Source organism: Mugil cephalus, chromosome 9 (assembly GCF_022458985.1).
Source record: "Mugil cephalus isolate CIBA_MC_2020 chromosome 9, CIBA_Mcephalus_1.1, whole genome shotgun sequence".
NCBI lineage: Eukaryota > Metazoa > Chordata > Actinopteri > Mugiliformes > Mugilidae > Mugil > Mugil cephalus.
In genome coordinates, this window is record NC_061778.1 from 1,617,579 (window position 1) to 1,645,416 (window position 27,838).

At 43.0% G+C, this 27,838-nt stretch overlaps 1 protein-coding gene across 3 annotated transcripts in view; it reads right to left on the minus strand.

The window, feature by feature from the left end:
• Positions 1-25,433, minus strand: part of si:cabz01090165.1 (uncharacterized protein LOC100333421 homolog) — a 295,771-nt gene extending 270,338 nt beyond the window's left edge. For all 3 annotated transcript variants that reach the window (XM_047594882.1, XM_047594880.1, XM_047594881.1), the window contains exon 1: positions 24,138-25,433. The gene's annotated coding sequence lies outside the window, so the exon portion shown is untranslated. The remainder of the gene's footprint in view (positions 1-24,137) is intronic.
• Between the last annotated feature and the right edge of the window lie 2,405 nt (positions 25,434-27,838).

Here is a 27,838-nt window from a genome sequence, read left to right on the forward strand (position 1 = left end):
TATGGGCTTCCATTACTCTCGTTAAGGCACCAACGCTTCAACAACACTCTCCCTGGATGGAAATATAACCAGCTGATGTATTCCAACACGGAGAGATAAATTCGGGCCTCAGCTCTGGAAACAAGTGGCCGTTGAGTGGGTCAGCTGACCCATCAGTTTGTGATGAGTGCTTAGTAGGAAACACAGGGTCATGGGTTCAAGTCCCACATGGAACAGAGCTTAGATCAATTATATCTGAGTTGTAAACATATTTAACACAGTTTTATTATAATAAGGTTTGACACAGTCTGATAGAATGAGCATTTAATCTAAAGCCTTGAACATTTCAGTTTGATAATATTGCAAAAAGCAGCAGAACCATAACTAGGGAACATTTTTTGTGTTCAGGCAGGAAGTTTAAGATGTTACCGACCTTTTCATCATCCGTCAGTTTTGGGAAAATGGACTACTTGGAACTGACAAAGAGATTCATCTTTGCTGTAAATGTAACGCTGTATTCAACTGGCTTTCTGCAAAGCATAAAAATAAATGTGTTTTTCCACAAACTTACAGTGACTTTTGTGTTTTTAAATCGAAGACCTTCCTCTCCTTTAAACTCCTTGTTGACTTTACTTCACGCCAGATGCTACAGTTTGTTTGGCTGACTGCCTTCCAGGCTGGGAGGTTTTCCCCAAGTGACCATTGATAGGAAATATTCAGCAAACGTATGGATTAGATTATGGAAACCAGAGCAGGGCCAAAATAAACACTAATGTGTGCACAACACAAAGACAAATGTGGACAAGACAGAGACAACCTAATAGAGCCACAACATGACAAGAAGGCAAATGGGAAATGCAATAAATCTTTCAACTTTTTCCAGTAAAGGATTTTTCAAATCTTAAGTTAATTATAAAACAGGAAATTGTTAGTTGAAGCATCTTACACGGGAAAGGAACAGAAGACCACATCCTCATCATGTCTTTCCTGCTTCATACAAACTACAGTTCAAGATTTAGGCTGACTTTTTTTTTAATGCATGTTGTCTTTATGCACTTCCCTGATGTTAACGAATAAATCGGTGTGAAAAGAAAGCAAACCATTACACCTAACAACCACTTATGTTCAATCAAGCTCTGAATAAACTCCCGATGTCTGCGATTCAGTCTTCAAGTGTTATTTAACGCAGCAGCTCCAGCCTCGAGATGCTTCTGGCAAAATGGATGCACGTCAGAAGAGCATTTTCCTGGAAAGCATCAGATGTACTTCAGTCTTTCATTATTCAGTGAATGCCTTTAGTTTAGTGCACACAGCAAAGTCTGATGGATCTGTCTACTTGGTGCAGGCTGTTGTACAAAGTCTCAATCTAGTATATCTACTGCTCTTTTTTCTTTTCTTTTTTTTTTAGTCCACCCATATGTGCATCTTATCTACTTATCACTTTCACTGTCCTGGTTTGTTTCGCATGTAATGGGTCACAAGGACACATGCAGTAATCATAGCTCATTGGAGAACTCCAACCACCACTCAATGCTGTTATCAAGGGTGTGAGGACAGTCTTCAGACAGATCATTATTTGGAGGTCAGTCCTATAGAGCAGGAGTGCAAGCTCTAGTGAGCGGGGAATCCAAGCAATGTCGGCAGCAGTGGATAGAAATAGTCCAGTTTTGGATCACATGCGGCTTAAGCACAACCAAATGGGGTGAATACAAAGATTAGAACACCTACAGTAGTATTCCTTCCACTGATTTGCTATTGCTCTATTTGAGCAGCGGATTCTGCTGAGACAAGTTGAAACTAATGCATAAACTGACACTGACAGACCACATAATGTTGGGATAAAGCTGCAGCAGTAAACATTAGCATTAGAGCAACAATGATAAGATGTCTACACTACACCTGAAGAAATATAACTTCCCTCACTAGTAGATGTGAATGAACCAGCACATAACACGTCTAGACTCCTACTGGCAGGTGTCCCGTCAGAAGAAAACGGTCTAGTAGAGTCCTGAAAGCCAAGCAGTGAGAGATTAATGGTACTAACAGGAGGGTGTATGTGAGGAGACCAAGACAAAAATGTCTATACCTACACCTGAAGGACAACGGACACTCCTTAGAGGACAACAACAGCCACACTTTAGCCAGAGAAGAAAGATGATGAAGGAGGAGAAAAAGGAAGAAGACGTCTATGTTAAATCACAAAACCCTTCCTCCAATCATGACCAGTCATTTTCACGACACCCACAGATGTTCCTGTTTAAACCACAACTCTTCACCAATTTAGAACTGAAGAAGCTGCTGGGATCAAACATCTTTCTAAGAACACATCCATTTGTTCTTGGATATATATACAGAAATGATGCTGGATGAGTCTGTGAGTCGGATATCTGCAGTAAATAGACTCTAATCTGCCCATGGAGTTTAAGAGGGTTCTTCAGACACATGCCCCACCCCCTGGTTTCACCTTTCATGGAGTATGAGGCCCAGAGAAGTAAATGAAAGCCAAGGAGAGCTGACTGTCAAACCCAGTGGACATTCCTGACACCGAGACAGAAGCTGAGATAACATGGACTAACTACTGGGGTCCATGCAGCTTGACTGCTGCCATCACTAAACATAGACTGAGATACTCTTCATTCCATGGAAATTGTTCAGTGAAGTGTTAACTGTCAAAACAAATCTAGTCTAGTGTTTTCCATCGTTAGAACAATGTGTGGCCTCAAACAGCACTCGTGCAATGGCAGTAAATTGCTGAATGGATATCAAAGATAACAGCTGCTTCCTCAGAAGTGGCTCAAAACAACATTTATCACCACAAGTGTCTAAAAACCGAAGAAAATGATGTGAATAGAAGGGAAGAGGCCACAGTGATCAACATAATAACCACTGCAATGTTCCTGTAATATGAAGGAAGGCTGTGTTTTTCAGAGCTTCTAGCCCAAGGCACAAGACTTGCTTTGAATTCCTGAGAATATTTTACAACCCTCATGGAAAAGCTTCTGCAGATCTCAGCAGGTAAATCATCTTAAACTAGGACTGGTCTGACAGAACCGTCAGACACCGGCCTGTTGTTAACGCTCTTCCCCAACTCACCAAAGTCACAGCAACCTGTTACTTTTAAGTCAAGAGCATTCACTCTAAATGTAGCCAAAGCACTGCACCACAAATACAGATTTAGTCACACAGGTGGGACCGTGGTCAGTTTGGTGGAGCATATTGGACTTTGTTTTTGCAGATAGTGCCTCCACAGCGTGTCCCTGTGCAGACCTGTCCTTTGTCTTCAGGCTGTTCTGGCCAAGACTGCAGACAGGCTGCCAGTACGGAGACGTTCGTCAACACAGATGCACGAGTGTCGATCAGTGGCGCACCCCTTCACAGTGAATTGTAAGGTTTTTTTTCTAATGGGGTCAGCCGGCTTTGGCCTCATTCCACAGTCTGAGAATTATTTCTAGACAGCACCATGCACTCTATCAGTCCAAACAGCCCGGTTATTTCTGCCCACGCTGCCATGTCCGACGCATAAGGGATTATTACTGAAACTGCATCAACAAACACACAGGAGCACACATCCTGGATTTATACAAACACACTCATTACCGCAAACCATTATGGATGCACTCGCACAGCGCTCTGTTTAATGCCGTCTGCAGAAACTAGCATCACAATCACATTTAAAGGATGCAAATAATAATGGACCAATACAGGCTTTTTTCCTTTCTTTCTTTTTTTTTCTGCATCTGATGGCATCTGCAGCACTGATAGGATCTTTAACCTCTCCCGTAATGACAATCATGATGGCTGTGAAGTAGAGATGAAACGAGGAGTGGGGAGAAGGATGAAACAGCAATTACACTTACGTCTCGCACTGGAGAGGTCAGGCTGAGAGCAGGAGCAGAAAAGATGAGGAGATGGAGGCTGGGGGGAGGTGATGGACGGGTCAGGGTGAGACAAGGAGGAGAAGGGAGAGGAGGTGTTAAAGGGGTAAGTTTGAGGTGGAGGACATGGCAGGGGGCCGTGAAGGATGGAGGGAGGCATGGAGGCAGAGATCAACGAGCTAAGGGACGGAGGAGAGCGCACGAGGGGGAGAAATGATGCGAGGAGGTTGGAGGTTAGATGCATGAAGAGTTCCAGAGATGAAGGACTGATGAATGGACAGAGGAAGGTTAGAAGGTCAGGGAACATGTCAGAGGAGTGGATGGAGGTGGCGAGGAGAGGTGGAGGGCAGGGTGGACGAGTATAAAAGAGGGGAAGATGAAAGGAAGAGGGTAGAAAGTACATGAAGGAGGAATGGACAAAGAGATATGAAATATTAACATAGAAAGTGTTTCAAATATTTCTGTTTAATAGAGGGAAGACAAACACACGATGGAAGGACGAACTAAGAGGAAGAGGCAAACTCTAATAGGAAAGACAGGAAAGAAGGGATGTGAAGAGGAAAAACCGAGGAATAAATGGACGGATATAGAGAGAAGGATGCACGGATGAGGAGGAAATGTTGAGAATCAAACCACAAATAGAGGACAGGATGGAGGGATAGGTGGGGATAAGAGGGCCAGTGGGGCTCATTCCGGTTGGATCAGGAGCTAAGCTGCTCTGATGTGGACTGGTCCACGTGGCACACTAACCCCTCTGCTCTCTGACACTCAACCTCTGAGCTACCGGGGCCTCTTAGGTCCAGCGCTGGATGTGAGGGTTCTGCCTTTACCTCAATCACAACTTAAATGACAGTCAGAGCCTTTGGATGGTTGGATTTACGTGTTTGAATCTGGTGACACATCCCATCATAGCTGGAGAACAGGGTCTGATACTATGTTTAAACTCAGGTGACACTAGTATTCAACTAATAATCAGAATAAATCCATTCTCTCTGAGCATATCTGATCCACATGGGGTCAACGTTAGGTGAGGAGTTTCCAGAAGGGACAGAAACATGGAGGCAGAAAAGATGAACCAAGCTGGAATCCATGTGGACAGAGACAATGGAGACGTGGAGACATCTTGGTCGTCTTCTAAGACATTCAGGGCTGAAGAAAGAATTATTTCTAATATCCGGCTCCACAGCAGCAGAACTGCTTTGGCATTTTTTTTTTTTTTTTTTTTTTTTTTTGATATGTAAAGTGATAAACCTGATCAGATTTCATCCAATCTCCATATAAATGGTTGGAATTTCTGACGGAACTAATGAAGGATAAGAAACATCCATGTAGACAGTGAGAACAGGGAACATTACACACGTTTTACTAAATAACTCCTTTACTTACATCTGGTGAAGTGGCAACAGAATATGATTCAAACATGGATCACAAAAGTGCAGAGGTTCAAAGCTCCACTCACTCAAGTACTTTTTCAGTTATTCTGCTTGATTAGACTTTGTTGAGGCTGAAGGACGGCACAGCAGCTGGGACTTCCAGGAGGTTTCAGTTATTTGTCTTCAACAAGTCGTATTTTTCCCCCAGCTCCAGACATTTGTGCTACAACCATTAAATGGTGTTACACCTGGTGTGTGTTTCCCTGACCAGGTGCAAGAAATCCACTGTGACAGTTCAGACACACCCACGTAGCTCTTTAGAGACGTCTCACCTGAGCAAGAGATGCATCGCACGTTCATCAATACCAAGTACGCAAATTTTGGATTTGTAAGTTTGACTCAGGTGCAGAGACAGTGGGGATGTAGTACAGTTATTCTGTAACTGGAACAGAATCATACTAGTTTCAGGGATGCCTGGCTGTCCTCGATAGGATGCATCCGAGCATTTCAACCAAACATGAGATGCACTCTTAGATTTAAACAGTATTTAGTTTCACAAGTAGACACAAAAAACACAATCACACACAAATCAAACCCCACGTTAGAATCATATCATATATACAGTCTATACATGATTACTGCTAGCTGAATGACTTGAATTATTGTGCTTATTTCACACAGTGGGGGGTTATGGAATCTTTGCTTTTTATTACATTATGCAGTGTATGAATGTTCTCAACAAAAAATTGTTGTTTTATTTTGACAATGCAATTAAAAGATTGATTGAAAGCTGGAAATGGAAATGGATTTCCACTGAGCTAACATCCCCTTGTGAAAACACATAATCCCCAAATGAAACCTGGTATCTGATGATTCCTGCACCACAAGAGTGTCACTGAGAAATAACAGGAAAAAAAGATGGACACGTAGTTTATAACTGGGAGGAACTGGAACGAGGGATCAGTGTGAAGTCAGGCTGAGAAGATGTTATCAGAGCGATCATGATTACTCCAGCTGTGTTGCTGCTACTGAACAAAAGAAGAAGAAAGGCCTTTGAAGTAAAAAACTGACAACACTGCAACTGATGTTTTCATGATTCATTCATGCTTCACATTCTACACGTTTTAATTTATGCATGAAGAGGCTGACACTGGCACCCTTCTTCCTGCATACGTTTCATCTGCCATGGTACAATCTGTACATAGCTGCTGCTTTTACTGCCCCAGATTTCAGATGAAGGTGTGTTGCTATAAAATACCGGCAGAGAATACATTTGTGACTTGGCTCTGAGTCTCCTCTGAGACGCCTTTCAGGGAACATCCTTGATGATGAATGACCTTTATCAGCTTTTGGGTCGTGGGTTCGATGGACGGAGATCTGATGAATGGAGAAAGCCGGAGTAAAGCTGCCCCCCCCTCGCTTTAAAAGCCAAACTAAAGGTGGGGTTACACAAAGCCTTTCTCTCCAAGTCAGAAATAAATGCTCATGACAGGAATAAATGACCGGGCTGACAGCTTTCAACACAGCCGACACAATGCTGCAGGGACAGCGGCGCCCTGCAGAAGCTTCTGTTGGAGGGGATGAAAGTAAAGCCTGGTGCTCAGCTATAGACGCAGTAGGTCTTCTTCATGTGCTTCAATGTTTCCAACATTAATAAGGTGAATAGAGACTTTACAAATTGTCATAAACAGCCCAATTGCAACTAGTCTGAATTTTGTGAAAGCCGGTAAAATCAATGCATGTGTCAAATGCAGAGAAAGACAGACGTACTGTATGTAGTGCAGCAATGAAACCAAATTCAATTTCTAACTCCTGCAATTTCAGTTATGAAAAGAATAAATACTAATCTTTTGAACTCTGTTGCTTCAGAAATGCAGCTGAATCGTACTTTTACTGTGAATCTTTTCACACAGGTGATAGAAAAGGCTTCGACATGCTCACTGAGAGACTTCTAGAATACTGCAAAAAAAAAAAAAACTTTAAAACTCATAATTTACAGGAAGGCTTGCTGATCAGTTCAGCTGTGCACTGAATGACTGAAACAGTCAGATCGTGCAGCCCTCTCGGTGTTGTCTGCAGACGCTAATGAAGCAGAAACGCCGATCAAAGCTCATCTGATGGCACTTCGCTCCTCGCTAACCCTGTTGTAATGTGGAAGTGAAATTACCTCCAGGTAAATTTTGTGGGTGGTTGATCATCTTGTCTGCTCTAATAGACACTCTGGCAGGAAACCAGTCATTTGTAAAGTTCAGCTTTCAGTTCAATTCAACAAACTTCACACATTGATCCCTACGGGAAGAGCTGATAATTATGTCACAGGAAGAAAAAAAAGGACGGCTTGGTTCAACTGAGAACAAAGGCTTCGATGTAAAGAAGAAAATGTCCTTGAAGACAACAGTAAAAGAATAAAAAGAGAAGTGGAATTTACATGTTTGTATCACGTTTGTCTCATCACATGCACATCTTTCCAAAATTGTCTCGATGACCTTCAGAGAAAAGACAGAGGAGGAGCAGAGGGAGATGAAGAAACACTGGATCAGTGTGCTCTCATCTATAACCAGCTATTGAAAAGGTAACAAGCACTCGCCCAACAACAGACGAGGGACTGATTTATTTTTCCTCCTTTTAACAGTGGGCAGATGAGCGAGGAACAAAGGTGAACAACTAGAGATGAAGAAACATTTTCAGCTTTTCTCTCTTAACCTGTTTTTCATTCAGAAGGTTTTTTAGTTGAAGGTGAGAAGGTTTACAATCTCCAAAGACCTGAAACTGATCATTTTGCATCAGAATCTTAAAGTTATGCAGATTTAAGAGCCTGGCTGCTTTGAGATACATGTGAGTGTCCTCACAGGTTGAAGCTTCTCTTGAATTAGATGAAACATAGATGGAGTCAGACTCGGCCAACATGGACACGACCACCCTGGACTTCTTTCATCTTTACATCTTCAATGCAACCAGGTCTGGTCTGGGTGGGTGGTACATGTCTAAGTAACATCTACATGAATGAATGCCAGGTCCAAAAGTTTCCCAGCAGAACACTGAATTGTCACAAGATGGACACAGAATGCAGCCTGGTAGAACAGCATAAGCGACCATAGAAGTGACAGTGCATGCTGTAGGTTTGCACTTACTTTACTTTTTATGTCTTGATTTATGCAGTGCAATCTCAATGAAGGGACTCTGATCTCACAAGCCATGAAACAACATGCAAAGAGCTTAAAGTGCTTCACCAGGACACGTGAAATGCGCTTGAAGTAATGACAATGTTGCACAAACGAACATCATCTTCAGAACTCTTCATCTGCAGCCAGGACTCCCAGCGGACAAGTTCAATTTTAAAAGGCTGTTTTTAAATATTCAGTGATGTACACAGAAAGGTGAACCATGAATGATTAAAGACAGCATTATGATGAGTGCCATTAAAACTCTCTACCTTCACCCTCGGAGGAGCCATAAAAACAGACTGTCATGCAAATATAGACATCCAGTGAAAATACAGGCATCCACTCTTTGGCTACGGGCGATGTGAGCTATGTCATTTTTCCACCGGTGTGTGACTAAATGAGCCTTAAACACCTTCAACTCTCTCTTTTGAAACTCAGTAATGGAACCTAATATAAGGGAGGTATTCGCACAGTGTTTAATGGACGCTTACATTTGGAACATCTTGCAGTTCCTTGAGTGAAGACATTTTATGATGGCCTCCAGGGGGAATTGAACCAGTGGGAGTGTAATCTGCTACCAACTAGAGCTCCACACACAGAGAACAAAGGTTTCCATTTCATCCGCACACTAAATATTCATTGCTGTCTAATGCATCTGCAAAATGACAGCTTTTCAGGGACAAGGAAAACAGCCTTTAAGTCGGTTTATTAGTCACATGTTAGAGGCCAGGATATAAGACAATGCTCTCAGCATATCAACTAATTTGATGTTAGACCTCGTCAAAAAATATTCAAACCCACAGATGTACGTTACATGTTACTGTATTAAAGTATTTTCAGGCATAGAGAAGCAACTCAGACGTCATTTAAAGGACAAACAGAGAGGTATCATGATGTTTATCACCACAACTTTAACAATAAATCATTCCTAAATGAATCTTCTTCTTTTTTTAGTGTAATATAGACTGAGATTTAGAATCAGCATTAGGAATGTCTCAACTGGTATCAGAGCCAACGCAGACATTAAAAGAATAATCAGATCGATAGGTTTCAGGCAAGACTGGTCCTCTGTAGTTATTATTGTAGGTCTACGTCTTCTTCGTCTCTTGTTTTAATGGTGGTTGACTAGAGTCAAAGCTGCAAAAGAATTGAAGAGGAACCAAATTCACATGACTAAACTTGTCTGCTGTGTGGAAGATTTATTGGACTGAATCCAGTCAACTCTAGGAGAATACAAGGAAAACAAGAACAGACTTTAGGAATCTGCAGGTGAGGAACTTTAGGATATTTAAGATCAGGTTGGACGATATCGAATAGATTGTATTGGACTGGATGGAGGCTCAAAACAAGTTGCTCAGTATCTGCAAGTTCCCCACTGTGGGACAAATAAAGGTTTTTCTATTCTATATTCATCTGTACCCTTACATATTATAGCTCAAACTATTCATCAAAAATCTATTTGAATATTCACTGAAATATCCTCATAGAGTAGCTTCATTAAAAAAACAAAACATTAAATTAAAGACCAATCAGTGAAAGGTTAAAGAAAATCATTAACCACAACCATACGTAACTAATTCATTACAGCGTTCGGCAGTTTCATCATCTGTCACAATACACAATGAGCAGACACGCTACAAATCCACCGCAAGCCAGTTCCCTGAGACGGATCGGCATAACTGTAGATAATGTGGATGCCAGGCTCCGGCGATCATAGCCGTCACCGGGGAGACGACAGCGACCCAGCACTGAGCAAGAGCCACAATAACATCTGAGCACTGGTTAAATGAGCTCATCAGAGCCCAGCCTCCCATCCTGAATGAAGAAAAAAAGAAAAGTTCTCCAACCAGTCTGGAAATGCAACTATTAAGTTTAAATGAATCTTCTTATTTCACTCAGTACAGAGGCCGCTGCCTCTTTGCAGTTTAACAGGGAATTATGTTGCGTTCTGTTCTGACTGACAAAGTCAAACTCTTGCACCATTAAAAACCTTTATTTTGGTGTTGTTTACTTTCTGTCAATTCCTGTTCAAGTCAGAAATGTATGAAATAACTAAAAATTCATCCAACATAGATGTTTTGTAACTGAATAGCCAGCATCTGTACGTCCATGATGAAACATAATAACATATTTTTCCTGTGCACATAAAAACTGAAAGTCAAGCAAACAGATTTTTCTGCAACCTCCTTATGAACTGATGCTGCTCCAGTAAAGATCTGCATGTCAGTTCAATCATTTTAGGGAGTCCGGTGGTGACGGAGGGCGGTGTAGACATACATCTTATCTGAGTTGAATTGGTAAGTAAAACTGTGCATTTTATTTGGTCTTTATGAGGAAGAAATGTGTTTTATTTTTATTGGCTCATAATGGCTCATAATGTTTCTTTTAATAAAATCAGGCGTAGGAACCATGAATTATTTCATAGATAAAAGTTATTTGTATGTGTAAAACAGAAAAGCACCGTCATTCCTCCACTTCTTTTCATCTGCTTCAGCCTTAACAGACGGCTTCACTTAATGCAGAGTTAGTTTTTTCTGCATTGGCTGAAACATGCCACAAAATGGATTTCCTGACTCCTGTTCTGATAAGTGTGTATCCAGCAACCCCAGGTTGGTGCATCTGCAGCAAATCCAGCATCATATATTCCAGCTAGTTCAACGTGCTCCCTAACAATCCCAGTTCAAACAACGTTCTGCTTGTACACAAGGATTTACATGTCAAACAGTAATCCTCGGGTCTCAGCACACTCCTGGAAATCTGCGCTCATCCCCGTCGGGTGGACATTCCTCACATTTGTTTCTGATACATCAGGTTCTCAGCTGATGCCAGATAAGGTGTTTCTCTGCACCTACCCGACAGGAAAGAGCTTCATCTGCAGAATTTTTGTATTTCATCAGCCAGTTCTGGAGAATCTATTTCTCTGATGTATTCATATTTTAAGCACCATAATCCCCCCATTCCTTCCTGCCTTTCTGTTTTGAATTTTTCTCTGCTTTCCCATTCTCCCAGCCTCTTCTTTTTCCCTCCTCTAATTCATCGCTCCTCTTTATTCCCCTCTTCCTTTCTGCTTTCCTTTCTTCTATCCATCAGAGCCTTCACCCTGTGACAGATTAGCTCTCAACTCACCATTACCGTTTAATGACCCGGCCTTACGTAGAGACACTCACCCATGAAACTCATTACATCAAACATGACATTCAGCACGCCATGTGTGTGTCTGTGTGTGTGTGTGTGTGGACTACAGTTTTACACAATCAGAGTGAGGACATTTGTGCAGAGTGAGGACGTTTTTGCTGGTCGTCACTTCTTTGCAAGGGTCCCAATTAGGTTAAGGGTAAGGTAGGGCCTAGGGAGCAAGGGAATGGGTTACGTTGATGACTGTCCTCACTGTACAAACGTGTGTGTGTGTGTGTTTGTGTGTTTGTGTGTATGAGACAGAGGGGGATAGAGGGGGCCAAGTTGGTAAGAGACACTCACAAGCAGTCCTAAAATTACCTGTGATGTGCAAAGAGAATCTGAACATGGACCTGTGTCCGTTAGCCTCACAAACACACATCTTGCACACAGGTACACACATACTACTCCAACTATCTTAGTGAGGACATTCATTAAGAAAATGCATTCACCAGCCCCTTACTCTGACTCTGACCTAATTACATCCTTCACTCTAAAACACCAAGTTTAAACAGCCTTGTAAAGAAGTGAGGACCAGACAAAATGTCCTCAGTGTGACGGTGTAAAACTCAAACTAGTCCTCAACTGCACTGTGTGTGTGTGTGTGTGTGTGTGTGTGTGTGTGTTATGTTTCCAGGGAAAGAAAGTGAAAAGTCAGTCAATTAAAGGAGGACTGTTTACTCCCTGACATCCCTCTGCACTGTAACGCCAGGACGCACGCACACAAACAGGCACATTTTGGGCACATTCAGACACACAACAAAACAAAGGCATGGACCACACACACACACACACACACTCGCTCTGTCTCTATCACACTCAGACATACATACATTCCAATAGATAGAGTCTATTTTTGTCGGGAGGCTGACAGCCCCCCGTCCCACTGTTCACACTAAGCTGGGCCACGTAATTGGCTGCCATCTATCCTTTCTCTCACTGTTCACTCTCTCTCTTTAATTCTGCTTTAGTCCGCCCACCCTCCTCCCCCCTCCTCCGATATCTCTCCATCCCGCACTTTACTGTAACCCCGGCGAGTTGCGCGCTGAACGTTAAAATCAAGCTTCCATTTTTTGCCTCAGCAGGAGAGCTGCATCACAGCCTGTGTTTACGCAGACGCTGAAGAGGGAGGCACGGGTGAGGGGACGAGATCTGAGGAGAAGCACGGACATGTAGGAGGAAGAGGGGAGAACAGGGAGGGAGGGAGGGAGGAAGGAGAGATGGGAGGGCTTGCAGGAGACAAAGGGAAGAAGACAGACAGAGACAGAGGGAAAATGTCTCTGGGGTATTTTTAGGCTCCTATCAAGCCTGTTATTTAACACCTGCTGGGAGGAGAGGAGAGGAGAGGAGAGGAGAGGAGAGGAGAGGAGAGGAGAGGAGAGGAGAGGAGAGGAGAGGAGAAAGGAGAAAGGAGAAAGGAGAGGAGAGGAGAGGAGAGAAGAGAGGAGAGGAGAGGAGAGGAGAGGAAGGAGAGAGAGAGGGAGAGGAGGAGAGGAGAGGAGAGAAAGGGAGAAAGGAGAGAGGAGAGGAGGAGAGGAAGAGAGGAGAGGAGAGGAAGGAGAGGAGAGAGGAGAGGAGAGGGAGAGGAAGGAGAGGAGAAGGAAAGAGAGGAGAGGAGAGAGAAGAGAGAGGAGAGTGAGGAGAGGAGAGGAGACAACATAGGAGAAGGTTAAGAAAATGAGAGAAAGAAATAAAGGACAGGAAAAGAGAATAGAGAAAGGAGAGAAAGACGGAACGGAATTTGAAAAACGAACAATATAGACATTAGAAATTAACTTCCTTAAATTCAGGATATCTTCATGAACACTTTCTGTTAGAGGATGAAATATCTGAGGTAGCATCGACACGCACCAGTTTTAGTGATGTTTAAGTCAATAATAGAATGAAATAAATTCAGTAAAGTCAAACTAAAGTCCCTGGTTTCTCACCTCACCTGACATGGACACCAGCACCACGTTCATTCATTATTAAGGAAACATTAACTCCAGACTAAAAGTATCACCGCTGCTATTTTCACACAGCGAGGAACTGCTGGATAAATGAATCATCAGCATCAGACGAGTGGTTTACCACCTCAGCTAAACAAACTCAAGAGGGAAACCCTGTAGACTGGGGTTATTTTGGGAAATACCAAAAATAAAAAAAAATAAAAATAACAACAGTCATTAAAAGCTCCACAGCTGTGAGGTCAAACCCAACAACCTTGGGCTCTGTGGATCAGAGACACCTGAGATCCTTCTGAAATATAATAAGTCTCTGTGTCTCCATCACAAGGCCCCAGATAGATCTGGAACATATATATATATATATTTCTATATGCCCCACTGAGAGAGTGAATAACAAAGTCTGTGACCCTCTTGTTATTGAACCTGAGCTACAAACCCCCCATCCTGCAACTCCTCTGAGTTTCATGCAGCGGGACCACAACAGCGCTGCATCCATTTTAATCACAGCAGCACCAGGTGGGCTTTCACTGAATGCGTCACACTCTGCCAGCTTCTACAAATGGTGACGGACTGAATTTTAATAATAATAATAATAATAATAATACTAAACCTGCTCCAGGTACAGGACAAATAAGAACCTCTAGAGTCGAGTTAAGGGGGAAATAAATAAATAATAAAACCCACTGATTGTTGAGTAGCAGGAAATGTTCCAGAATTAGACGTGTCAGACTATGATAAATGTTTAGACAGGAAACCTCTTCATTTACATCACTGTAAAGCCCTAAAAAAGCACAAGTTACCTCCACACATCAGAAACTGAGACAATTACCTTTTAAAAAAATCTCAAACACTGATTAAAGATAAACCAGACATGTACTCACATAGCTGGAATAGTTCTCTAAATCTGACACATACTCTCTGGGTTCGTGGCCCATTAGTGTTTTATTTATAATTGTGGGTCAAATGTTTTGTCGTGATCTTGTCCGTCTGTGTCTGGGTCTGTTATTGTCTGTTGTATGATTGTTGTTTTAAAGTCTCTCTCTGTGTTGTGTAGCTGCCGTGGGACGACGGCTGAAATTTAGCTTTTGCACTAGAGTCCAGTACATTTACACTGATGGATTAATGCACCAGTGTTGATTAACCTGTATTGTCCCAATTCAATAAACTCATAACTTTTGTTATGAGACGTAATCAGATGTGGCGTCACATGACTGATGATGATACGAACTCAGTCTAACAGGAGAGAAGGTGCTGAGAGCTGCAGGAGGAATCAGAGCACTGGTTCACTACGTGGCCGTGTTTGTGTTTGTGTGTGTTTGTGTGTGTGTGTGTGTGTGTGTGAGAGTAGTGTGTGTGTGTGTGTGCGCGTGTGCACTCACACTGTGTTTGATGGACAGTGAAATGGAGGCTAAATCTACAGAGGCTTCACCTTACAGCAACCTCCCTCCCTCCCTCCCTCAAACCACAGAGCTCTGCAGCAGTCGTGTATTCCTGCCTGTAAAATCCCAAGTCTTTTAATCTCAGACTGACAAACACACACACAGACACACAAACAAACACAGGCACCCTTTGGCCTCTGGAAGTCTCCACATGATTCAGAAATGAGAATCAGGCCACCAGCAGCAGCAGCAGCAGCAAAGCCTTGACAGCACATGACGGACGGACGGACGGACGGACAGGCAGGCAGGCAGGCAGGCAGGCAGACAGACAGACAGGCAGACAGACAGACAGACAGACAGACAGGCAGGCAGACAGGCAGGCAGGCAGGCATCATTCTGATTAGAGATCTCTACTTGTGTGTTTACATGCATGTCAGATAAAATGTCTCTGATGTATGTGTCTACATTCAACAAAATATCAGCCACTGTGGACCTTTATAAATAAAGTGGTCTGTGCTTGACTTGTCCAACCCCTGAGTGCCTCGAGTCTTGGAAGACGACCAAGACGTCTCCATCATGTCTGTCCACATGGATTCCAGCATCTTTTCAAACACTCGTTTGAACAACAGGTTGTTTTTCTGCCTCCATGTTTCTCTCCTTCCTGGAAACTCTTCAACCTGATGTTATGGATTTATTCCAACCAGAGAGAGTTATTAGGAGATCTAACTATGGAAGGTTTTCATAATCTACTGGACAGTCCTCCAACCAACCAGAGTCATCCTGTAACAGTGTTTCGAGTAGAAGCTGATAAAAACAAAGCATGTCCAGCATGTCCAACAGAAAACGCACAACTTACTTCATTGAATGAAGCAAATTATGAGCACAGAAGTGAAAATGACTCCCCACGAATAACAAAATACACAATTATACACACAAATTCAAATATGCAGGAGTTTACACCAAAAAGTTTTAGGTCAGAGGAAGTTGGAGCTGGTTTCCAGTCTATGCTGAGAGACTTAATGTAAAAAAGGAAAACTGAAAGATGTCAACCATCAGTAAAGTATCTTAAAACATCCTCATTCTTCACAGAGAAATCACAATCTAGAAAGAAAAACCATCAGAACACAGAATAATTTGCATATTTGCCTCCACTGATTTTCAATTTTTTGCATATTCATATTTTGTTGATTGATAATCTGAACAGCAGCATGCATCATCTGCTTTTGTTGCAGCAGAAACAACAGCACACACAGTCATTGTGTTCTTTTCTGCTAAATCACACTGCACCATCCATCAGAGAGCTGTCAGATATGACCTTCATACAGAAAAAGAGAAAGAGGGAGACATAAAACAAGAAAGAGACAAACTGAAGAATGTGTCAAAGCAAAAAGTGGAAGAAGGACACGGAGGGAGATAATATGAGAGACACATAGAGTGAGAGTGATGGACAGTGGTATGGAAGCAGAGAGACAGAGTGAGATGTGACGAGCATTGGATCTCCGCCCTGCTGAGATTAGCATGCTGTCGCCCTTATTGAATTTACAGTGGAGTCCTGATTGTCATGTGTCCTCACACGGTCGGCCCTCTGGAGGTCTACACCGCGGCAGCTCACATTCAATTTAAAATTCACACGTTATGCCACTTTCTCATTAATCCCCCGGCTGTCAGATCACATGTGAAGACTAACTCAGGAAGCAGGGTGGAGAAAAGAACCCCCCATCCCCCCTCCTCCCTTGTTACACTTCAGAGTTATCTGCTCTGAGCTTTTAATTCAATTCAGGCTGGATCTTTACGGCCCTGTGAGGGAATCCGGTTTGTCATTTCAAACAAAGACAGAGGAAAAATGACAAAGACTTGTTTGTAAAAAGAATAAAATAAAAAAAAGCAGCAAAGTGCCGCCGATGCGTTGGGGCGGAGGACACCACGATCACAGCTGGAAAACAATGTAATGCTACAGTCCTTTTCAGTTGTGGTTTCTTCATTCTCGGGTGATGTTTTGTTTGTTTAAACATCAACTCTCCAGAGCTGCTGTCGATCTCTTTCTTAACTGTTTAATTCCCATCGTTTGATCTTAGACCGGCATGGCAGATTAAAAGACAAACACCAAGAACCAACACAGACCTTCTCCCCCACGCCATCAGGACTCTGAACCCCCCCGTTCCAAAGACTCGACAATATTAGGAAGGTGGTCATAATGTTATGCCTGATTGGTGCATGTAATACAGTTGGGACCAGGAGGAACGTTATTTCATCTCTGGATGTCTTCTATTATAACATGTTGTGGGAGTGGAAACAACTTTGAGTCAAGGTTTTTTTTTTTTTTTTAAAGGTTTCACAACTGTATCGCCATAGCAACCAATAAGCTACCTTTTCATGCCAGAGCCGACGGTTCTTCACAAGCTTTCACGGTTCAAGGTTTAAATTTCAAATTGCCTTTTTTTTTTTGTCCAACAAAAATTCACTCAACAGAACTATTATCTTAGCCGAGAGGAACTAACTAACTAACTCATCATCAGGTTACGTCTCTGCAACCAGGTCCCAGTTTATGTCCAAGTTCAAGTGAAAACTGACAGAGAAAACAACGTAAACGACAAACCAGCCTGTGCTCACCACAGAAATGTCAGTGCCAGCTGAATTTAGAGGCAGTTTAATGTGGCTCCTGCAGTCATGTGAATAAATGCATGTAACCCTCCCAGCAGGGACGACAGTCATCAAAGAGGCTTGTTGCGGATCAGAGCGTCTGCCTTGTGACGTGTGCACTGACAATGTGTCTTTTAACCTAAACCGTGATCTTTACTAAATCCAAACAGCAACTGATGGCAAAGGTTAGAATCTAAGAAGTCAGTTCAACTAAGTCAAACACATGAATAAATGTAGCTAATGGGACATAAGCAGACGATAAAATCCAAAGCACCAATCATCTATGTGAAAACATGACACAACCAATTCTTCTGGAGTCAAAGTGATAAAAAAAACACCAGCTTGTGTTTTGTAGAGAGGTCAGAGGTTAGAGCTAAACAGATTTTACAGCTCTTCTTCATTAGCCTGACAGAGAAAAGAAACTGCAGTCCCTTATTTGGGCAGAAATGTGGGTCACACTTTTGACAAAAGCTTTGACAAAAATAAACTGGAGACACATTATGAGGAGGGGAGGTGAAGAAGAGGATGAGGAGAAGAAGAGATGAATTAACATCTTATCATGGTATTTGTGGCTTGTATGTGTGGGTGAGGATTTTACAGCATTGGTTAAACATTCAGATCAACCAGGAAATGAACAAATGGCTGTGAGAGTGGTTTTGAATACAGCATTTGTTCTGTAGCAGTTGACGTAAATCACCGGGCTCCATGTCTTTATGTTAAAGAGGTCTATTCTAAAATGGGACAGAATTAAGATAAATATACACCGCTGTTCTCTTGGCTTTACCGGGAATTCTTCTAAATTACAGTCATTTCAGTTCCCATTTCTGCAGCAGGAGCCGTGCTGGTGCTTGTGTTCTTGCTGTGTTGGCACACCACTGTCAAATGGATAGAATAAAAAAAGAAAAAGTCTCATGTGACGTCTCTAAAGCAAGTGAGAGTGGAAAAGAAATGAAATCTGCTGATAAGAAGGAGCTCCTGGGGGCCATAAAATGAAGTACAGCCAGCGTTTCATTTAAATGTAATGTCCTGTGTGGAAAACAGTCCAAGTATAGAACCCCTGCAACAAGAAAGGAAAAGCAGGAAAGTAAGAGAAAGCAGAAATGAAAACTCCAGCATGAGGTCAGGCTGGGAAAGTGGGCTGCCTGGTTGGATGGACAGATGGATGAGGAAACAGATGGGTGAATAGATGGAGGGATTGGGGGTATAGCTCTTGGCAGGCAGGGAGATTAAGCCACAGATTAATTTTTTTAACCGGACAGGATGCAGAACTGCCGCCGAAACGTAAATCACACATTACGATCTGGACGTTTGTGACGGCCTCTTACCTGCTTATCTGTCACCACAGAGGGGGTGGGCGTTATGTAACGATCCCTGATGGGTAACACTCCTGCAGCTGCTTCTGAGAGCTTCCTCTCAAAAAGAGGGAGGAAAAAAAAAAAAACTAGCCGCCTACGCTACATTTGAAGTCGTACAGAGAGGAAACATTTGTGCCTGACAGGTTGAAAGATCAAAACACAACCTAACTCAAGGAGCAGGGAAATAACTTCTGTCAATAAAACTGAGCGCAAATTAAATTAGAGATGTTTCAGGTTTGGTTTGTAGCTGCCAAGCAGGTTTAAGAGTAGGAAGCGTAGACAGGCTGGACGGTCTCCAGACCTGCTGTTTAGTTAACAGACTTTGAAGCAACAACTCACAGGCCTGATTCTGAAGTTTGATTAAGATTTAATGTCTTGTGTTGCTTTATTTGAGTACATTTCTGAACTACAGACTGTACAAAAAACAGACACAATGACAGCTGAAAGCATGTGGAGCTCCCCCTAGTGGCTGGCAGCAGTATAGGTCACAACTAAATCCCACCCCTTCGATGTTAGTAGGAGGGATTCAGGGACTGATGGCCAAACTAAAACACTAAAGTAAACAGAGTGAAATAATAGTCAAGACATTTCTCGTTTAAGGATGGTTTCTGACATTTTCAAATAGTTAATAATAACACTGATGTTTGTTCAAGATGTTTTGTTTTAGCTTTTTGAGGCTATAAAAGCAGGACGTGACATCATGATGAATGACATCCATCCACCCATCCATGACACTAGCACCAGTTTGACCAATGGGAGGAACTGGAGACGTCGTCCATGTTTTCTATCAAACATGAGGAAGTAATCAGAATACCATCAGTATGTCAACTATCAGCAGCTCCATGTAATGCCCTGATTTCTTTTTTGTTGTTATGAATCACATTCTCAGCTTGCGTTTGCAGAGACTTCATAAATGACAGTTTCTCAGAGAGGTAAATACAACAATGTGTCAAAGGTAAAAGAAGGTGGGAAATCAAAGCTGCGTGCGGAGGCGGAGATGCTCCCTCTCTCTCTGCTAATGGGATGTGAAGCACATTGTAATTCTTTCCATATGATAACAGTCACCACAAAACAGCACAGCCACAGTAACACATCTCAGCCTATTATCACACTGCCACCTGGTCTGACTGTTCTTTTTGTCTGTCTGGCTTCTGCCTACCTGACTGGCTGCAGGCTCTATGAGCCACTGTCTGTCATCGATGAGTAAGAGAGAGCAGGCCTGTCTGTCTGTCTGTCTGTCTGTCTGTCTGTCTGTCTGTCTGTCTGTCTGTCTGTCTGTCTGTCTGTCTGTCTGTCTGTCTGCCTGTCTGTCTGTCCGTCCAACTGCTTTCCTGTCAGGCCTTCTGTCCGCCTGGTGTCTCTTTTGCTTTAAATGCTTCCCTGCTGTCTGCCTATTTATCTACTTATCAGGCTTCTGCCACTAAATTAATTTAATAACGTATAAAAAACAACTTCAGATTCAACACAAACATGCCTGCAGAAGGAACTGACATAAACATGACATGGTATTATCTACAAATTATGGATGGATTCGTGATGCCTCCTTCAAGACCTTGAAACCACTACATCTTCAAATGAGCGACACTGATGAACGCCACGAACCCAAAACGCGTCCGTCCAATAAAGTTGCTCCATATGCTACTAGTGCCGCCGGGGACTTTCTACACATTCACAAGAGCTTAAATCTCCCGACGTGTCGTCTAAAAGTAGCCATAGCTAAAGGTAGCTATTTTATCCTGGAGTAAATTATGACAACATCAAGCACACATTTAAGCATTGCATCATTGATAAAACCTAAAAATAAAGTAATAACACTAAATAGTAAACTTAGATTTTTACATAGCTTCTTAAGCAAACACACATGTTTAGTGAACTATCCATGGACTGAACACACAATGGTCACGGTTACATGTTTTATTGATCAACTGAACAGTTTTCCTGCTTACCTTATATATTATATACTAACTGTCATGTAACATATGTTGCATCTGTATCATTATCAGATTCTACATGTTGTATATAAGATGTATGTATCTACGACAGACATATGTTCATCTCGTTTCTCCTTCTGTTTTCTCTTCTCTGTCCTCTCTGTCTCTGCCTGTCTGGCCTTCTGCTCAGGGTTTCTTCCTGTTAAAAGGGAGTTTTTTTCTTGCCATCGTCACCTTCATGCTGCTCTGGAGGTTTCAGGCTGGATTTTATAAAATGTCTTGAGACAATTTGTATTGTTATTGATGCTATATACGTAAAGTTGTATTGAATTGAATTAAAATTGATAACTGTGGGCTAACTCTCAGTATGGAGGAAGGTCAGAGGTCAGGATGAGCTGGAAACCACAGACTCTCATGTTGTTTTTCTGAGGACGGAAGCTGCTGTCATTCCTGAATTCCTGAATCTTACAGAAGGACAGACATTCTGTAATAATCTACTGTGCCTGGTGGAACTAAAGCCTTGTGTGATTAGTCAGATATTATGCATCACCATACTGTCACTGGAGACCGGGTTGATCACGTTCTTTCTGTCATATACAAACTGTACCTGGCATAATAAAACTTATAGAGATGTAAAAATTCCTTAGATTACAACTTTTAAACGGACTTGCCAGAGGCTGTGCAACTACAAAACCACTTGGTTCCGCACATGACTGAACACATTGAGAAGTCTGTAGGACGTCTGAAGGGTCAAATGTCAGACCTCAGTGCTGAGATGTCTCAGGTCTCTGGAGGCCTCACACAATAACTCCTCCTACATTCCACCTCTTCTAACCTTGAACTACAAGTAGTTTAAGTTGAATTCGTTATGGTGCTGAATTAATGAGGGGGCTCACCAACACCATGTTGGAGCTCCTTAAGGTTGACCCTGAAAGCTGCCAGACCTCTGCACTGAGATCTGCTTCTACTAGACTCAATTATGTATTCTGGTCAGTGTCTTACTCTGGATGTATATGAAGTGCTCACACAGTTATGGTCAGACTGTTAGAAGAGAATGGAAATAACCAGAGCACAAAGCGAGACATGTGTCTGATAATGGCCTCTAAAACTGAGCTTGTGCCTTTCACAGGTGCAGATGGTGAAACAGTAAAGCACATGGGAGAAGCAGATTCAGACCTCTTTGTGCCAGCCTCAGGACATATACTCATACCATGGATAATAAGAAATGACACAAATGTATTCATATGAACCCAAACCAGCAGAATAGTTCAAGGGGCTCACTTGTTAGGAGTTGTGTCTCATGCTTGCTTAAGCTGCAAAGTCGTCTTACTGCTCTAAACCTCCTCTCTGGGTTGGAAAAAAGAAGGTCAGCCCTCTTCAAATTAGCCGCGTTGCTTCTTTTTGCGGAAACAACTGAAAGGCTTTGCTGACAAAATTACCTTGTTTGCTCAACAGCCTCCTTTCTTTGACTATAATATTTCCATACTGATGCTACATTTCTTTTTGCAACCAAATATTGCTTTCAGTGGTTTTCTCTTGTTCCTCGCTGAAGCTCATACACATACAATGCATCCAAGAGCTCTTACATCAGAGCAGATTATGTTACATGGACAAAGCGTTCTCTTGTTGATAGAAAGAGGGAACAGTGTCTTTTACGTCTACCAACAAACATCTGCCCATCCTTCAAGGTGCCTGGAGTGCATCAGTGGTGATAGTGAAACAATATCTTGCAGTAAACCTGTAAACAAGCCACGAGCAGATGAGCTGTCTGTGGTGCTGAAACCTTACAAAGAGCCCTCCAGTCATACTGGAGCTCTCCGTGGTTCTGAAACTGCCTCCACTATACTGTAACCTTGTTAGGAGCTCTCGTGTGGACTCCAGAACATCTCCCATACGAGCTTCGTGGTCTGAACTACCTCCACAACTGTAACCTTGTAGACCTCGTGTGCTGATCCCTCACATGAACACTCTCATACTGGAGCTCTCCGTGGTTCTGAAACTACCTCCACTACCCTGTAACTCTCCGTGGTGCTGAATCCCTGTTGTCTTATCTGAAGCTGCCCCTGAACCACCACCAGCAGCTTGTCTGATGCCCTTGGATATTTTTGGACCTGCCCTTTCAGATCTTGCTCTGGAACAGAAGCTCTCTCAGTGTGGAGCTGTCCCTCGTTCCTAAACACTCACTGGCTCCATGTGGGCTTCTGTTGCAGAGCCATCCAGTATCCGTCCCGTAGCGCCCTGCTCTGTTGTGCTGTCTTCAGGATAAATAATCTCATCTAGCTTCCTCTCAACATGTCTCTTCCTGCCCACACAATGAGTGTCTATTTCTTTCAGGAAATACAGAAGCTTATAGTGTGTTGGTTATCTAACATACTGTGGGAACAAGAAATCGCATTTCCTTTCATTTCCTGATATTATTTAACCTCCTTTTTCTTTCCTCCTCCGCCCATCTTCCATCACCCTCTCTCTCTACTATCCTAACTTCGATGTTGATCTCCTTTCCTTTGCCCTTGTCTTGCTCTCCTCTCCTTCTTTTCTACCCTCTTCTCTTCCTCCTACATTCCTTCTCTTCCTTAACCTCTAGTGCTCTCTCTACTCATCTCTACCATCTTTTCCCCACCTCATCCGTTCCTCTTTCCCTCTATCCACTCGTGTTCTCATCTCCTAGCCTCCTGCATAATAGATGTGGCTGTAACGCCAGTCATTTGGAGCGGCATGATGAGGCAGCTTTAGAAACAGAGAGTGAGACAGGTCGAGAGAGAGAGAGACAGAGAGAGAGAAAGCTCCCCCAAAAATGGATTCTGTAACAGAGATTCCAGACGCGCGCAAACGCATCCATTCATTTGCGCGCCCATGCACGCACACATTCCCATACAGGCACGGCCGGGCTGCCAGCTTGGTCAATGCATCTCAACACACAAGTGGCAAAGAAAAAAACAAATGTCCATCACGCCAAAATGTCAACCTCCTTCAATCATCTGAACAGCAGAGGACACTCAGCAGCGAGCGGCTCGCAGCTTTTGGAGAGCTCTAAATAAATAGTCAGTGCAGTAACAGTGCCAGCACAGGCGCAAAAAAGAAAAGAGCAGCCACACAGTGAACTGGCTTATTGCAGATTCTAATCAGATTAATGATGATTCATTTCCTGGGTACTAAGAATAAAACTAGAGTTGGCACCGCGGTGAGCCTGGCATCCCCCGTGGCAGAAGGGAGAAAAAAAAAAAGAAAAAAAATCAGCTGCATAGCGGAGCTCGGTCCCACCGAGCATCCTCCGCCATCTCACACACCCTGCATTATTAACAGCCGATCAATCAGCCTTACCTTCATCGATCTCCAGCCCCTCTCTTCTTGCCGTGTATCTATTCTCCCAAAATCCTCTTCCTCTCCCGGTGACTGCACGGATAGGAGAGTTAAATAACAACGAGGAGCCTCTCGGGGCTTTGAAACGGGCGCCCAGGCTCCGCAGCTTATCCCAACTCCCGGTCTCCTCTCCTGCGCGTCTCCTTTCCCCGCAAAGAGAGAGAGAGAAGGGAGAGGCTATCTTTGTTTTTTACTAGGGCTGAATAAACTGGAGAGTGTGTGTTGGGGTGGGGGGGGTGGGGGTCCGGGAAGCGGCTAAAGCGGAATAGCCGGAACCTACGTACGCGCAGTGAGGCAGAACAGACGAATCCAGGTGCCGGTCGTCTTAACGTGCAAACCCACGAGAAGCTCTCATGTGCGCATAGATCCTCAGAGGAGAAGCCGATGGATGGATAGATAGATGGATGGAAGAAAGAGAGGAAGGACTGATGGGAAAAACTCCCAAATTAAGCTCCAACGTTACTCCAACAACGCGGTTAAACTCGAGCCATCCGCGTAAATGAGCAGTTTTCTCCTCAGTCCTCAGAGACGTGTGCGTATCCGAACAGAAAAGTGATGCTGCGAGGCTTAAACGGTAGAAATCCGGTTAGTGCTTCCAAAACCCCCACACACTTAGTGGTAACTACTGCCACCAACACAGAGGGTGTCCTTGAGAGCAAAGAGCGTCCTCACTCCCCAAAAACATGCAGATAATGCTGCAGGTAGGGCCTATAGAACACACCAAACTATTATTTCACTCCCGGACAAACATCCCCGTCCGCCTGCAGGCACGGCTGCAGCTGTACTCTCTTTGCTTTTTTATTTTTTATTTTCTATTTATAAAGCCACGAACGAAGATGGAATACGGGTCCGGGCGGTGTCCGCGTCCGTCCTCCGTTATCAAAAACAGGCGAATCAGTCTCACCTGACTGATAATCCACCCAGCACAAAGAAAACTGTTTTCAGCAGCAGGAAGAATAAGAAATGCACTTTTGAGGAAAAGGAACGAGCCTGTGGTCTGGAGCTCCACTCCTCGTTACCGGTGGTTGGCAGACCCGCAGCGGGCTGTGCATACCGAAAGAGGGAGGAACCAGCCCAGCTAATCCGCGCCGAGGCTCCGGAGCGTAACAGCCGCTCAGATTCCTCCGTGTGACCGCTCCTTTCTACCGGTGGACGCTTTGTGTTTTTAACAGACGGTCCAAGTTGGAAATTCAAGCCCAGATTCCAGCGCGTGCTTCCCGCCGGTTGGAGGCGGCTGTGTAGGCGCACGAGGAATGACTGACGGCGAAGGGAGGGTGGGCACGAGAGGCTGCACGAGGGGCAGAAACAAAAAGACACACCCATGGAAGAATATACATCTATAGTATTCATCCATCTATCAAATATAGCCACATCTATCTATCTATCTATCTATCTATCTATCTATCTATCTATCTATCTATCTATCTATCTATCTATCTATCTATCTATCTATCTATCCATCCATCCATCCATCCATCCATCCATCCATCCATCCATCCATCCATCCATCTATAGTCCCCCTCATCTGTATATCCATCCATCTGCATTCATCTATCTATAGTCTCCATCTATCAATCTATAGTCTCCATCTATCAATCTATAGTCTCCATCTATCAATCTATAGTCAGGCGGGTCATGTCTCAAAATGTTACTTCAAACTCAGAAACTCGAGACTCAAATGTAATAAACTATTTACACATGTCGACTCAAGTGAAATGATAAAATATTTGATTCCATAAAGATAACGTGGCTATTGTGAAAAGGAGCGATGACATCTATTCAGTTTTCATTCCATTTATACAAACTAGTGAATGCGTAAAAACAGATCAAATACCGAGCTAAGCTACTGTCACATAAATTGTGTTAAACCACCACGTGGAGTGTGTTAGGTTTACTTTGTGCACATCTTTTGTTGAAACTGAGTCAAAATGAAAGCAGAACAATTCATTTGTGTGCATACTTTTAACAGAAACAATGAAAAACACAATTTTGTATTCTGCCAAGTTTCTGAAAATGTTTCTATGTCGCTGTTTTTTTAGGGATCTAGAAAACATCAGTGAATATAGAGGAGTGAGCACCTAAAAGTCATTTGTTACAATCTATGAACCCTAGAAAGTGATGGTTAGGGTTAGAAAGTTTACACACACTATTACTCACACACCTTCTCATTGTTCTCATATTTTTACTCATTTCTACATTGTAGGTATATACAATCAAGTACATGAAGCAAGATATATGGAATTATGTAGAAAATAAGATATTTTATATTCCTCACAGTAGCCACCGATTGCTTTGTTGCCAGTGCTGCAAACACTTGGCCTCCTATCAACAAGCTTCAAGAAATGGTTTTCACTTCACAGGTGAGTCTTGTCAGGGTTCATTTGTGGAATTTATTTCCTTTTTAATGAGGTTGGGAAGTTGTGCAGAAGTCAGGTTGGTACATAGCTGACAGCCCTATTCGACAACTGTTAGAATTAATATTATGGCAAGAATTAATTAGCTAAGTAAAGAGAAATGACAGTCCATCATTACTTAAGGACTGAAGGTCAGTCAGTCCAGAACATTGCAAAAACTTTGTGTCCCCAGGTGCAGTCGTAAAAACCATTAAGCGCTACGACGAAACTGGCTCACATGAGGACTGGCCCAGGAGAGGAAGACCAAGAGGTGCCTCAGTAATCAGAAGTTAGCAGCACCTCAGGTTAGAGCCCAGATGAATGCCACACAGAGTTCTAGTAGAAGACACATCTCTACATCAACTGTTCAGAGGAGACTGTGTGAATCAGCCTCTACTAAGGAAAGACAACAAGCAGAAGAGCTTTGTTTGGGCCAACAAACACAAGGAATAGACATTAGACCAGTGGAAATCTGTGCTTTGGTCTGATGAGTCCAAATTTGAGATCTTCAGTTCCACCCAGCGTCTCATTGTGCAACACAGAAAAGGTGAACGGATGATCTATACATGCATGGTTGCCACTGTGAAGCACGGAGGAGGAGGAGGTGTGACGGTGTGGTGGTGCTTTCAAGGCACATTGAACCAGCGTGGCTACCACAGCATCCTGCAGCAACATGCCATCCCATCCAGTTTGTGTTTAGTTGGACCATCATTTCTTGTTCAACAGGACAATGAGCCCAGACACACCTCCAGGCTGCGTAAAGCTATCTGAGGGGGATGGAGTGCAGCGCCAGATGACACCTGGTCTCCACAATCACCTGACTGAAACCAAATCGAGATGGTTTGGGATGAGATGAACCACAGAGTGAAGTGCTCAGCGTCTCTAGGAACTCACTTCATTAAGCTCATCGAGTTATTTTACAATTTTTTGTTTACTACATAATTTCATATGTGTTCATTCATAGTTTTCATGCCTTCAGTGAGAATCTACAATGTAAATAGACATAAACATAAAGAAAAACCATTAAATGAGAAGGTGTGTCCAAACTTTTGACTGGTCGCGTGTGTGTGTGTGTGTGTGTGTGTGTGTGTGTGTGTGTGTGTGTGTGTGTGTGTGTGTGTGTGTGTGTGTGTGTGTAGTAGGTCGGTGCACAGGTCATTTATTTTGAAGTATACAGAGAGCAGATGTAAAAAGTGTGTGCCTGCATGTGTGACTGTGTCGTCTGATGGAGCAGCAGAGAAGGTTACAAAGAAGCAGCAGCACGGCAGG